The 15,812-nt window shown below is 36.3% G+C and overlaps 1 long non-coding RNA gene across 2 annotated transcripts in view; it reads right to left on the reverse strand.

Moving 5' to 3' along the window:
- The window catches only part of LOC102250128, a 211,792-nt gene that overhangs the window by 106,938 nt on the left and 89,042 nt on the right, over window positions 1-15,812 (reverse strand). For both annotated transcript variants that reach the window (XR_313880.2, XR_001363141.1), the window contains exon 6: window positions 3,959-4,094. This is a non-coding gene — a long non-coding RNA (uncharacterized LOC102250128). The remainder of the gene's footprint in view (window positions 1-3,958; window positions 4,095-15,812) is intronic.

A 15,812-nucleotide genomic window follows, 5' to 3' on the forward strand; every position in this document is an offset into this window, starting at 1 on the left:
AAGGTGAATTTTCAGACTCAAAATTGAAAGAAAAAATAGTTTTTGCCTGCTGATTTTGAAGAATATCAGCTGATGTAAAATAAAGCAATAAAAATACTCATGGAAACTAAGGACAATGCCAAAGAAATTCATATTGCAATTAAAATTTTGATTTATTCAACATAAGATGACAAAATGTGTTATTTTATAATATATAATTTTCACTCATAAAAGAAAAACTGTTGTAATGATCCTGATGTGGATATTTTCCAGACAAACAACAAATTGTCCTATACCATTAACATCTTGGTAACAAAGAACTTTCCAACCACATCTCTCATGCACTCTATCTCAAGTGGAACTTGCTACCACAGTCCCTTTAGCCTGCTCTGGTTCCACGTGCTTTCTTCCTTTCTCACTTCTGTTTCCTCACCTTAGCATGGTTGAAATATGATTATTCTTTAAGACCCAGCAACACTGCTATCTACCCCATTATATCTCCTATATCCCTTCAGCAAAAAACAGCCAATCCTCCCAACTTCCTCTGGCACTTTCTGTCTGCTCTGACATGAGTAATTAGGTTTATCTTTAACTATAATTACCTTAATTCACAAATACTGATTTTTTACAATAAAGTCAGAGACAAAGACTTATCTTTGTATTATCTAGATAGTACCTAGACCAGGCAAATATTCCAATGTTTGTAGTAAATGAACCAGTGAAGACAGAAAGCATACTAAAATACTTCAGTAACTGGCAACTTCTCTAACTGGATATAAGAGGGGACATAATAAGAAAATATTCTTTAAAAACATCATAATAAGAACAAATAAATATTTGAATTGTTTTAAACAAATTATCTCAAGCTCAACACTATTGACCTTTTGGGGCAAATAATTCGTTGTTAAGGGGAATATCCTCTGCATTTTAAGATGTTTAGCAAGTATTCTGGGCTTTTATTCACTAGATACCATTCACAGCTGGTTTTCCCTCAGTTGTGACACCCAAAAAAATGTCTTCAGACATTGTCAAATGACCCCTCGGCTGACAAAAGCATCCCTGGTTGAGAACAACTATTTTAAAGTGAAACTATTTTCTTGGACTACACAAGAAAAAGCCAGAGAATGCTAACAGAGAATAAAGAAAAAGGCCCTGATATAATGGAAAAACTCTAATAGGAAGAATAACATCTGTGACATAGGAAAAGAATACAGTGCAGTCTCACATTTATAGGGAGGAAAGAAAAGATGACATAAAACTTGATGAGCAACTGTATGGTTTTCAATTGGGAAAAAAGGTAGATGCCAAAAACCCATACCTGAAAATCATATCTTTGAACAAGTTTTTAAATATTTGCTTAAGTTTTGAGAATTTAGGAAGAAATAGGTCATCACTAGGATTATACATGGGCCCATTAAGATCAAATTGTGCCATACAGACCTCATAACTTTTATGATCATAATTTGGAAAATTCTGAATTATATTGCAAGAAATTAGATAAAATCTAGCACAATACCCTTTTAAAAGGTGTTGGGGCAGAAACTGAATGGCCATACTCCTGGAAAAAAAAACCCCAGTCTTTCTTTAGGAATAAGTATGCAGCCAATAAACTAAGAAAACTTTCCATCTCCATGACTGTGTAACTGAAAGGACTATATAATATTCAGGTCAAGCTTTCTCTTCTCATTGATGAAACTCATGGGGAAGAGTTCTCAGTAGAGCAGTCTGATGATCGTAGAGAAATGGAAACCCATTCAGCAAAAGGACATACCACAGGAAGCTAAAACCAGGGATACAGATTTACTACTTGACTGAAAGCTTCAAGAGGACAGAAATAACACCTGATTAGCTATTATTTATCACGCACATAGTAGCTCCATAATTACTACTGAAAGAATGACTGTCATCAATCTAATTTAAGTCTATTTATCTGTGAAGGTAAAACAGTGGCCTTCAACTGGAGGAGCCAGGAGGCTCAACTATACTTATTACTCAGCTGCAAGTTTGAAACCCATAAGACAAGTTGAGAAGGGGCTTTCTGGCTGCTACTGCTATTGAGGTTACTTGTGTATGAGCCACTGTTATCTTCCAAAGATGCTATCTTGGTGCTCTCCCAGCAGTGAGAATGTACTAAACATGATTTGCTCCTCCCACACATGCTACAACCTAACTGTGGAAAGAAGGGATGACTGTCCTTCCTTCTTTGATATTGAAGAGAGGAAGACTCAAGAACAAACATCCATAACTAAACAGTGCAGTCTGTAGCACTCTCTGAGGGTCATGTTTAGGTGTCCTCACATTTCAGGCAGAGGAAGGGGGTGGGAAGCCTAGCATGACAATCAATATAAAATTACAGTTTCATGATAAGAAATGCTGTCAATATGGTAATGACTTGTTTAAACATTTATTAAAGCACTTCACAACAAATAGTAACACATGAAGTGTTATCCTCACATTTCACAGCGACATCACTACTAAAGCAGAAGAAAATGCTAGCCAAACTGTTTTAAAATCATCAATATATTATTCAGTTAATATTGAGTGGTTTAATTATTCTTGCCTGTTTACAAGAAACCTTTTTACAAACAAATTTAGCCACCTAATGCAATCATGGATGTATTATTATTGGTGAGAAGATCAATGTCTAAAATCAGGAAATCCATATTAGCGTATCCACAACACAATAATTTTTAAGTTCTCTATGCACTTTTCAGGACTTCTCTATTTTAGTGTGATTTTCAATGATCATGGATTATAACAAATGTTTTATTGATAACAGAATTACAATTTTTAAAATGTAATTTAAAAATTATGTGAATTTCAAATTCAATCAGATGTTTCTGTTTTCATCATGTTTTTCAATGTTTACTCCAAAGAACAGTAATGAAGGAAAGAATATGTTAAAACCACACTCTTATAGATCATCTCTAAATGCTCACTATTCTCCAGATAGATAGATGATAGATAGATAGATAGATAGATAGATAGATAGATAGATAGATATTTTTCACATAGAATATTGCTGAATTGGCTTGGTTATAGGTCAAAGAAAATTTCTGATAATGTAACATTGTATGTTTATTTATTACCTGAGTAATTTATATTTGTATTCATTGAGATGTACAATAGGCTATAATGTTCAATGGTTTAAGAAACAAATAGGTCATAATATTAAATGGTTTAAGAAAATCATCAAAGACTGAAGAGGTAGTTCAAGGCTCATGTGGCAGTTCCACATAACTGGAGACCCCAAATCCTTCTTTAATGTTACTTCACCACCCATTGCCACCCAGGGTCCTCAATTTAAGCTTGGAAAAGTTGGCAGGGGAAGGGGGGGATGGCATGTAAAACAGAGCCTGCCCTTTTGTTAAAGGCACTATTAAGAAATTGTTCACATATCATACCTTTGGCCAGACCTTGGTCACTGAGCCACTCTAAACTACAAGATAATTGGAAACTTTTGCCTTGATTTTGAATAGTAACATGCCAACCAATAATTTGTAGACTCTATCACTAAAGAAAAGGAGAAATAGATATTAGGGACATATGCAAGTCTCTGCCAGACTTTGAACAATTTTTAGTATTTAAACGAAGTTCAGTCTTACTGTTCTTGGAAGAAGCAGAAAATGCCTTGTCTTTTATTAGCCAAAACACCTGATCCCAAACAATGGAACAGCAGTCCACCCCAGGAGATATTAAATCGGCTTCTGTTTTAATTACCTGACAGATTATTCTCAGACCAGCACATTCTGATCTCAAATCCAGAAACGTCTGACTGAAAAAAACCTGGGTGTCATGGAAGCCTGAATTCTGTGCCCACTATTCATGCTGCACAGAAATGAGAGCAAGCTATAATAGGACACATGATTTTATGTTGAAGATCATTCAGGAGGAGAGAACTTCCTCTCTTTTGCCTGATAGATCATGAACCACACAGACTGAGAACAAGAGAGGTGATATAAATGATCAAAGAACCTACCACTTTCTTTGGACTCTGAGTTTGTGATAAGCTGAAGCCTGTGTACCTAATTAGTGGCAGATGGAATGGCATCTATGTAGTCTGATTCTCAGTTGGGTGTTTTCCCCATCGTACCAAAGTGCCTCCAAATGGCAACCTGTATCAATAAAAACACAATGAGAATGCTCAGGTTATTATATTGATAATCCAAAAAATCCCATCGGGGGAGGAGAGTCGAGAGTAAAAATCCAGTGAATAGTAAAGAGGCTTATACAATTTATGAGAACAGGATTGTTGTATGCTTTGTCTACACTATCCCTGTCATATATTAGGCACTAAAAAAAATCTGTGGAATTAATGAATAGATTTGTTTCATACAACCACCAGTCTCTACCTCAAGCTCAAACTTTGCAGACTCTGTGAGACAGCTCTTGATGGACCAGAGGCAGCAGAGTGCAAGAGCAAAGTACTTGAGGGTGGCCTCCCAATCAGGCCCCAGTAGCCAGAGTACAGCTGGGCCCCCTTCTCCATTGGAGCAGAATGGACCCCTCTAATCACAAGCACACACCAAGCATTCAGAGTTTTCTCCCAGAAACATGTCCCTTGAACGTCTAAAGATGTTTTATTTTCCCTGCTGCCTTCTTCTCCCAATCTTTTCAATTTCTCTTTAGAAACAATAATCAGCTTGGTCCTTCTCCTCACTTACCACACCCAGAAGATTTAAAAAATAGAAAATTTTCTTAAAATAATGAGTAATTCAACACTGAAAAATTCTCTGGTAATTCAGTATGACCAACAGTCCCCTGATCATATGTTGCATCCTACCAACCCAACTGTAAAATTCCCAGTTCACCAGAGAAGCTTGGGATGGACTAGAAAAAGCAAATTGTCAAAGCATTGTGGATCTACCTCTATTCCAGAAAGAAAAATGAAAGAGATGAGGGCAAAATAGGAAAAGACAAGTAACGTGCATTGAAGGTGCTGCTATAATAATAGTAACTCAAAACTGTTGAGTATTTTGCAGTTAAGACAATTCCATGGTACACATAATTAAATTGAGGCTCAATATTCCTAAGTGGATTGTTCAATATCATGCAATTTATACATTTTACAGCATGGAACCAAACTGAAGTCCTTTGAAGTCCAAAAATGTCATGTTCTTGTCAATACATCATGCTACCTTTTAACAGATTAACATGAATTCTGAAATAATAAAAGAGCCTTATATCTTCTGTGGATCCACTGAAACAAACAGTTGTTTAAAACCGTGGTATTGTTGCCTAGTAATTTATCACCTGATAGATGTTACAGTAATTTAATAAGAATAATATGCTAAAGTTCATGAATAGCTACTTTTTCTATGGCTTAGAGCTGATACACCTGTCACAGTCACTCACTCACTTGTATTTTAACACGTTTTTGGGGGGTGAATACAAAAATGGCTATCACTTTCAGGCCAGCATTTGCACAGAACTTTGCCTCCATCAATGAGAGTGCATCATAAAGGTAGGATAGCAATTTTTCATGTGTTATGTGAGAACTTCTGGGTTAAAATAAGGAATCTGTAAACTACTTTCTTTCTTTCCTCTCTCTCTCTCTCTCTCTCTCTCTCTCTCTCTCTCCTACTGACCACAAGCAGCACAAGCTACAATGCAAATTTATAAATCCATACCATTACATAAATTTAATATGTGGGACCAAAGATAATTATCTTTGTATACAAATGCCAGCATATTGCCTTCAGTTAGGTCTATAAGTATGACTAAAGGAGTATGGAAAACTGGGACACAGTTCAAAGCACAGAGATCACCTAACATCAGTTAGAACAAATGCTATAGTTCTCTAAGATCCTCTAGGATTACATCAGGTCATTTTAATTGATTGCTCATCATACCAGTGTTTTGTGCACACATTCAATACTAGTTACTGATCTTGTATTTATTCATTGCATTTTTGTCTTTTCTCCCACTGTAAATACTCCCTGAGGGCAGGAAATGTTTTAATCATTTTTATACATCCATAAAATCCAGGTGCTCATAAAATGTCTACTTAATAAAAATGGGTGATTGGGATTGGAAAGTAGAACCTGTGTTTAAAAAAAAACAAACGGTGGGAATTCCTTAACCTGAGGAGTGACCACAATAAGAGTATTTAATGAATGATAGTAAGGCGGATCAGATAGTGATAAAAAAAAACTATCTAGAATGTGCTAGTTCAAGTGAGGCTTCATAGGACTCTGGCTTTTACTCTGAATCTCATGGAAAACCGCTGGAAAATTTTGTACAGAGGATTCAAATGGCTGTTATGTTGTGAATACTTTGTAGGGGGACAAAGGGGGGGAGAGAGAGAGAGAGAGAGAGAGAGAGAGAGAGAGAGAGAGAGAGCTCTCGCTTAGGAGGTTATAGCAATAATCCAGGCAAGAGGTTATGTTGACTGTGATAAGATTGTTACTCATGAAGGATGTAAGAGGTGATCAAATTCTAGATTTAACAATATATATAAAGTATAGTCAATAGGTCTCCATATAAGTTGGTTTCTATATGTGTAAGGGGGAAAAAAAGCAAAGATGAATGCAAAGTTTTTGTCTAAAAGAGTAAGAAGGATGGAGTTTAAGCCTTTAGCCTGCATCATATTGCTGAGGAGGGAGTACAAAGAAGCAAAGAGTTATAATGTAGATCAAGCACTCTGATATTTAGAAGTGGCCAGAGATGTAGAAACAGAACCAAGGAAGAATGCTGTTGTTAAAATCATGTGAAGAAATTATTTTAAGAAGGAAGAAGGAAGGCTTCAGTGATTCATTTTTTTAAAAAAAGTGTCTCACAAACGATGATGATCAAGGATCAACAATTTAGCAAAACGGTAAACACTGGTAAATTTAAGAGATACATGTAGTAGATAAATTAGTTTAAAAGCCTGTTGTTATGGGAATAAAAGAGAACAGAGGAGAGGACCTAGACATAGTGGGTATCAACAACTGTCTCGAAAGGTTATGCTTTAAAAGAAAGCAGAGAAATGGAGAAGAAACTAGAGAGGGACATGAAATTACAAAATGACTTTTTTAATAGACTTTTTTTTATAAATCCTCACCCGAGGATATGTTTTTATTGATTTTAGAGAAAAGGGGGGGAGAGAGAAACATTGATGTGAGAGAAACATCACTTGGTTGCCTCCCACATGCACCCTGACCTGGGATTGAACAACAACCTAGGTATGTGCCCTGACAGGGACTTGAACCCTCGATTTTTTGGGCGTATGGAAAGTGCTCCAACCAACCGAGGCACCCAGCCAGGACAGACCTCATTTTTTAAAACAGTTTTAGACTCAGAGCAAAATTAAGCAGAAGGTACAGAGATTTCTCATTTACTTCCAACCACCACATATACATATGCTCCCTCATTATCAACATTTCCCACCAGAGGGGTATATTGTCACAAATGATGGACCTACACTGACACATTATTATCACCTAATGTCCACAGTTTATATTAGGGTTCACTCTTGGTGTTGTGCATTCTATGAATTTGGACAAATGTATAACGATGTGTATCCATCATTATAGTATCATACAGAGTAGTTTCACTGCCTAAAGAACCCTCTGCACTCTGCCTATTTATCTCTCTCTCTCTCTCCCTTAACCTCTGGCAAGCAATGGTTTTTTGCTGTCTTCACTGTTTTGTCATTTCCAGAAGGTAAAATAGTTGAAATCATACACTATATTACCTTTTCAGAATGGCTTCTTTCACCTAGTAATATACTTTTTTTAAGTTTCCTCCAAGTCTTTTCATGACTTGATACCTCATTTATTTTTGGCACTGAATAATATTACATTGTTTGACTGCAGCACAGTTTATTTAGCCATTTACCTACTGAAGGGCATCTTGATTGCTTCCAAGTTTTGGCTACTGTGAATAAAGATACTATAAACATCCATGTGCAGGTTTTTGTGTGGACATAAGTTTTCGATTCCTTTGGGTAAATAGCAAGGAGTATGATTGCTCGATCATATGTTAAGAGTATATTTAGTTTTGTAAGAAACCACCAAGCTGTCTTCCAAAGTGGCTGTACCATTTTGCATTCCCACCAGCAACGAATGAGACTTCCTGTAGTTGCACATCCTCACCGGCTTTTGGTATTGTCAGTGCTTTGGATTTTGATCATTTTAATAGGTGTGTTGTGGGACCTAGTTGTTTTAATTTCCATTTCCCTGATAACATATGATATGGGGGATCTATTCATATGTTTATTTGCCATTTGTATATCTTCTTTGGTGAAGTGACTGTCAAGACCTGTGGCCCATTTTTAAATTGGATAGTTTGTTTTCTTACTGTTGAGTTTTGAAAGTTCTTTGTATATTTTGGATAACAGTTTTTTATCAGATGTGTCCTTTGAAAATATTTTCTCCTACTCTGTGAGTTCTCATCTCATTGTGTTGAAACTGTCTTTCTCAGAAGAGAAGTTTTAAATTTTAATAAAGTCCAGATTATCAATTCTTTCTTTCATGCCCTGTGCCTTTAATATTGCATCTAAAATGTCATCATCAAACCCAAGATCATCTGGATTTTTTCCTGTGCTATCCTTTAGGAGTTTGATAGTTTTGTGCTTTACACTTATGTCTGTGATCTATTTTGAGTTAATTTTTGCAAAGGGTGTATGTCCACTCCCACACTCCTCACAAAGCCTCCCTCACTTTACGCAGAAATAGACACCTAATACTCATATGACACTATAAAGTAACAAGCAGTTACTGAGTTCAATTTCTTTCAGTCCAAAAAGTATTTCCTGTGGATCTTTTGACTCTTCTCAAGCCAACAGCCCAGTTTGCCTGAACAACACTTCAGTAGAGGAGTTATCCTGCAGCAATAATGCAGCTGAAAAGGGCTGACAGTTGTAACTGGAAGTTACCAAAAATGGTATTAAAATTATATAGAGCTACAAATATCAACAGTCTTGTAAGTTTTTGAAATATCCTTTGAAACTATTTCATAACTGGAATGGCTAAATTAGACAATCATCATAGGAAAATTAAGTCACCAAAAATAATATGATAATAAACCGTTAGAACACACAGCGGCTCTATATAAATGATGTTAAGCTAATGGGAGAAGTGTAAAAGTCTCAACTAGATCACCATTCAGTCTGGAATAAATAAAACTTTGACAGAACAAATTAAGGAGTGAACGATTTAATACCATAATTAGTAGTGAGAGATGTAAAAATTAGTGATTATTGAAGAAACCATATGTTTAATGTATTAACTGTAGCTATTAAAACTATATTACATTATTTTGTCATATTATGTAATGAGTGATATTTTTTTCAGAGTATAAACTACTTCCTGGGAGGGAGATTAGGTTTTTGGGAAGCCTCATTATTTAGGCTACAGTTAACTTACATTAGTTTTATATTATGGTTTGCACACTGGGAGATCTTACTCACTTTAATATATATATATATATGTTTATTGACTTTAAAGAGAGAGAAATATCAATGAGAGAGAGAAACATGATTGGTTTCCTCCCTGTAGGCACCCCGACCTGGGATGGAACCCACAACCTGGATATGTGCCCTGACTGGGATTTGAACAGATGACCTTTTGGTGCATGACAATACTCCATCAACTGAGCATCAGCCAGGGAAGATCTGATTCACTTTTTAAAATAGGTTTTTAAGTCCTGGCCAGTGTTTTGTAGTGGTTAGAGCATCGTTCCACATACCGAAAAGTCGAGGGTTCAATTCTGGTCAAGGGCATGTATGTAGGTTGCAGGTTCAATTCCTGGTCCCAGTCAGGGCACATGCAGGATGCAACCAATCAATATGTCTCTAACATCAATGTTTCTCTTTCTTTGTCTCTTCCCCTCCCTTCTATTCTCTCTAAAAATCAATGAAAAAAGTATCTTTGGGTGAGAATTTTTAAAAAATAGGTTTTTAAAAGAGCTTGATAAGGTGTCAAAAACAATATTTAGCCACTGATAATTCCAGTTACTGAATAAATCTGGAGCTCTATGCTTATGAGGTCATGTGAGATATTTAGGAGATAGATTTGAAAAAGTTACAGTGTCCCTCACAGATATGGGAATCCTCTGCCAGTCAAGGCTTACACCCATTCAGAGATCCTTAGAATACTAGGTCAATTCTAGAATATTTCAAGGAATACCAGTATTTGCTGGATAAACCAAGTCTATTCATGGCAATGGAAATCCTTGAAAAAAAAAAACAAACAACTAAAAGGAGGCCCACCTAAATTACTCAGGGTTTTTATAACCTTTCATATCTTTTTTTTAAAATATATTTTTATTGATTTCAGAGAGGAAGGGAGAAGGAGAGAAAGAGAGAAACATCAATGATGAGAGAGAATCATTGATAAGCTGCCTCTTGCACACCCCCTACTGGGGATTGAGCCCGCAACCTGGGCATGTGCCCTTGAGCAGAATCAAACCCAGGACCCCTCAGTCCACAGGCTGACGCTCTATATCCACTGAGCCAAACTGGTGAGGGCATAACCTTTCATATCTTAATACAGGAATATTCTTATGCATTCATTCATTAATTCCTCCTAAAATATTAAATACACACACTGTAGAATGCATTTAAAGGCCTTATATTTTATTAGGGAAGAGACTATAGACCCAAAAATGTATAAATACTTTATCAGTTGATAACTCAATTTTCACTCCTTTTCAGGTTTAACTGATTTGAAATAATGGATGAAGTCAGACTAAGCTTTGAACAAAGAAAATTTATCCTAAAATGCCACTAGACTTTTTTATGGGGATACATTAAAGATAAAGTTTATGGTACAAAACCAGCAACAGTCAATGAATTAAAAGCGCACAAATACTGAACGAAATGATTCTTGGTGTTTGTGATTACATTGCTTTGCGTTATCAGCAGTGCCTGGACCTTCACATTCTGGTCATTCTGGTTTGAAAACAGGCACTAACACAAAAAAGTATTCATTTCTGTAGATTCTTTGAAATTTTGAAAAATTTATGAAAATATATACATTCATAAATAAAACTAACTCAAAGCTGGGTAAAGTACTATAATAAATTCACAAGGAGCAACAAAATGTTATTGGGACCAAAATCTCCTTCATAAAGCCAGGGAAGCACTTTCTGAGGAGGTAATCTTAGCAACAATGTGGGTTGATAAACATGGTGGGGAAGAATGTTCCAGGCAGAGCATGGTCAAAAGAATTTCCTGTAGCAGAGTAAAATTTGGCACATTTGGGAAACAGAAGTCCATCATAGGGGAAATATATTGGGTAGGGGAGTACCTGTCTACCTCCTCTCTCTCTCTCTCTCTCTCTCTCTCTCTCTCTCTCTCTCTCTCTTTTCTCACACACACACACACACACACACACACACACACTGTAATTGTCCTGAAATACACAGCAAGAAACTGAAGTATTCATAATCATAGCCTTATTGAGGCTAATTTGTATACCATACATTTCTCCTATTATAAATGTCAGCTCAATGATTTTTAATAAATATATCCAATTGTGCAACCATTACAACCAACCAGTTTAGAACTTTTCATCACCTCACAAAGTTGCCTCATGTCCTTAGCAGTTAATCTTCACACCTATCTCCAGCCCCACCCAACTAGTGATCTGCATTTTTTTTAGATTTTCTTTTTCTAGAAATTTCATATAAATTCAATTATACTACATTTTGTAATATACATTGTAAATATCCAACATAATCATGTAATCTTTGTGTTAGATTTCTTAGCATAATGTGTGTGAGGTTTCTCTTTGTTTTCATGTACCAATAACAGTTTGTTACTTTCAGTTTCTGAATTGTATTTAATTGTGTGGATATAGCACATTTTCTTTATTCATTTACCAGTTGATAGACATTTGGGTTGTTTCTAATTTAGGGCTATTATGCATAATGCTGCTAAAAACACTGATGGACAAGTGTTTATATGAACAGGTTTTGGGTAGATACCTAGGAGTAAAATTGGTTGGTCACATGGTGACTCTATGATTAATGTTTTTAAGACGGTACCACATTGTTTGAGTCATATATTTTTTATTTTTTGCTCATAGACCAGCTTTTTAGGATAATAATGATTATGAGAGAGCCTAGTGCAGCCATGGGCAAACTACAGCCCGCGGGCCGGATCCGGCCCGTTTGAAATGAATAAAACTAAAAAAAAAAAAAACCCGTACCCTTTTATGTAATGATGTTTACTTTGAATTTATATTAGTTCACACAAACACTCCATCCATGCTTTTGTTCCGGCCCTCCGGTCCAGTTTAAGAACCCATTGTGGCCCTCGAGTCAAAAAGTTTGCCCACCCCTGGCCTAGTGGAATACTTGATGAGATTTCTACCATATAATGCCTTTCCAATCTGACACTATAACATCACAATGAACCTAGATATGAAAATAGCAGCTATTGCCATTTACAGAAGGGAAAGTTCAAGAGAGTGAGGACAAGGTGGCCAACATATGAAAGGTTCATGTGGACATTATCTACTTAATCACATTTAATGAATATCACAGCTTATCACATGATTACAGGGACTGTCATAGAAAAAATATTCTAATTATTGGGCCAAGGTGTATACACAAGTCTATCCAGGTTGGAAATGTGCTTCGCACTAGCCAGAAATATGTATCCACCATGAGGTCAAAAATATAGATTATCTGGTCTACTAATAAGAATTTTTTCCATAATATTAAGTTGGTTCTTTCTGCCCATCATCTACATCTGAAAAAGGGACTTTGCCATGGTATCTTCTGACCTTGGAAATTTAAAAGTTAAATGGAAAAACTGACGAAGACAATGTGCAGTGAGTCTATATGAGGCAGAGACATGCACAACGCAGAAACAAAAAGAAACTAAAAATATCGGATGTTGTTATAAAGGAAAGCAGAGCCAACAGCAATTTGTCTCTGCTTCTTTCCCATCTGTGTGGCTCCTTCACTTAAACAGACAATGTAGTCAAACCTGACTTGCTTTTAAAAAGTTGTGGCTTAACTAGGAGCTATACTGGAATGTCTAGATTAAAGACATCTTTACATAAATACTGTATATGTATCTATGTTTCACACATATGCTTTCTACATGTATTTTTGTACACACACCCTGAGTCCCCATTTTCAGGTAATATATTAGCCCATGAGAAACATCTAAAGGGAAGCCTTTCAGGGTTGGGAGAAATGTTCTTTCTCCTGAACTTGACTCTCTCACTAGATTAGCTACAGAGCAAGAGTCATTTCCCTGCTCTTGGGTCAGTAAAGAAAGTTGTTATAGTCAAGACTACATGAAATAAACTGAGTCCTTATTTAAATATCCCTGGGCAGACAGTAGACATATGTACTGTGGTCCTTGTCCTTCAGATTGGGGACTAAGAGGCTAAGTGATTTGTCCAACATTATTAAGTGCTTCCCATGAGGAGTCAAACATGACATCAGATAGCCTTTTCTTCGGACAAGTGCTCCTACCAGCTGACCACTCTAGCTATAAACATTTGCCCTGGCTGTATTTTCCCACTCCTGGATGATTGTCTGCCTGTCAATAAGATGACAGAAGCACTAAGCCAAAATATCCTTATGTGGGCATAGCTGCCTCTTCATGGCAGAGCCAATTTGGATCCCATCCATTAGCAGGGATGTCCCAGAAGCCGCCAATTTTAGTTCAGCTTCTTTAAAACTCTGTATTGTAAACAAACAGTAGGATTTTCCACGGAAAGGAGAATAATGAGATAAAGAATGCAGAAGCGAGTGTGTAGGTGAGGCTACCACCTACTTCACCAGAGGAATTAGAAATTAAAAGAATGACCTGGAAACCTTCAGGGACTCTACTGCTAATGGTCCAGATCTTTTAGTTTTTTCAAGTCCATAAACTGCATGAAGTTCTTCCCCCCTTTTCTTCCCTATGCTTTTAAATTTCCATTTTATTGCTTGGGTTTTTTTTCCCTTTTTTCTTAGTCTCTCTTGATATTTGAAATAATAGGTCAAAATTGGACATGTCTAGTAGGTGGTTGCTGGTTCATTGGTAAGGATTAGTTGCTGTAATTGCCTGGCTTGAAGAGCATTCATATGATTCATGGATTTTACAAACAAATCTCCCTAAATGTTCTTTAAAAATCATAATTGATTACATTTAACAGAATTTAGGGCAGGTCCAGACATATCCTGTCCATGGCTCTCTGCCTTCTAGAATCAGCACAACTTTGATATGCATGTCTCACATGTTATATTGTTCTGGCAATGTGATGGGGTCAAAAGAGCAAGGAGTTTAGACTCAGATGGCCAAGCTAAGATTGAAAGCCTACATTACCTACTACTTTACTGAGGGACCTAAGGCAATAGCCTTGAGTTTTGGTTCCTCTTATTATAATGGGAATTATAATAATTACTTCACAGGGTTGGTGTAAAAACAAAATGACTGCCTGTACCCAATACAATAGCTATTATAGTTGTTTGTTGTATTATTATTAATAAGTTATTAGTTTGCTATGGATCAAAATGAATGTGAAATTGCTGATAACCAGCTCATAGTATGGATATGAAAAAAAAAATCATTTCAATTTGATGGCAGTATGGTACCTGTGGTCAATAATGCCACCTTTTCTTAAAATGTAATGCATTGAGCACTATCAATTATAGTGTAAAATTATAAGTAACCCAATACTATCCTTTAATTGAAAAAATATAAAATGACCAAAAATCCACAATGAATTCAGGATCACTTTTAAATATATATGTATCTTATTGATCACTGCAGAATTCACATGCATTTAGAAAAAAATACATAATAATTTTCTTGTTAGAGATATTTATTCAGATTACCACAAAAATACTCGGTACACACACGGATTGGTGGGTCCCATCCAATAACTCCATCTATTCTCAGGTTCCTTGGCACACAGGCTGGGAATCACCAATGTTGGTTAAGGTCAAAACAGACAGGGGAATCTGACGCCTACTAGCTCTGCTTGCTAAGTGGAAATGCTAACCTGCTCTTTCCCAGGATTTTAGAAAAGCATTTGAGAATATTTCACAAGATAAATGGAAATGGGATAAACATAAGGCCTTAAGGAAAATATACTTCTGGTGCATTTATTAAGCATTTGGATCTGATGCATGACACCTGCTTAAAACTCAAAGAATTATCACAGGCTTTGCCGAGGGAGAAAAGACAAGAATTATGACTGCACACAGGCTCATACTTTAGCAAGTCAGTGTTTTTAAATCAATGAAAAACAATCCAGTGATTGTGTTTGCTTCAAAGAGAAAGCAATGCAAGATGACATACAGTATTTCAAGCTGTTCAAATTACTGATGGCAGAGTGGCAAGATATATATCCATTAAAACCAAATAGTTGTTTCAAAGTATGTTGGCCAACAGAGATAAATAGTGTCTCTCTGAAGCAAATAGAAATCTTTTTCCTCAGCATGCTGGACCCTATAATGCTTTCAACCCCAAGTACTTCTTGCTTATTTGAGGAATTTTCATTTTGCACCTTTATTCAAAATTTCTCAAATTAGCCCACCAAAATCATTTTCTACCTCAACAAAGAAGCATTTGCAGTAGGTATCAAGTAATGCATATTTCCATAATAGGCTCTCTGATGGTCTCATTCATATTGATAAATTGATCATATCAAATGAGTTAAACATGAATGAGTAAAATGTTTAAATGCCAAGGCTACCCTCACAGGAGTATTACATCATCAATACTACTGCCTGGCTAGAAATTAATGGGCCATGTCTAAGAGCATTATTATCTATATATATAAAAGCCCAGCGACCAAAATAGCAGAAGGACCAGAACGACTGGTGGCTATGATGCACACTGTGGCACCAACCAGTCTGATCCGGGCCCCAATCAGCCCCTCCCCCAGCCAGCCCAG

This window comes from Myotis brandtii, unplaced genomic scaffold (genome assembly GCF_000412655.1).
Source record: "Myotis brandtii unplaced genomic scaffold, ASM41265v1 scaffold344, whole genome shotgun sequence".
In the NCBI taxonomy this organism is placed as follows: domain Eukaryota; kingdom Metazoa; phylum Chordata; class Mammalia; order Chiroptera; family Vespertilionidae; genus Myotis; species Myotis brandtii.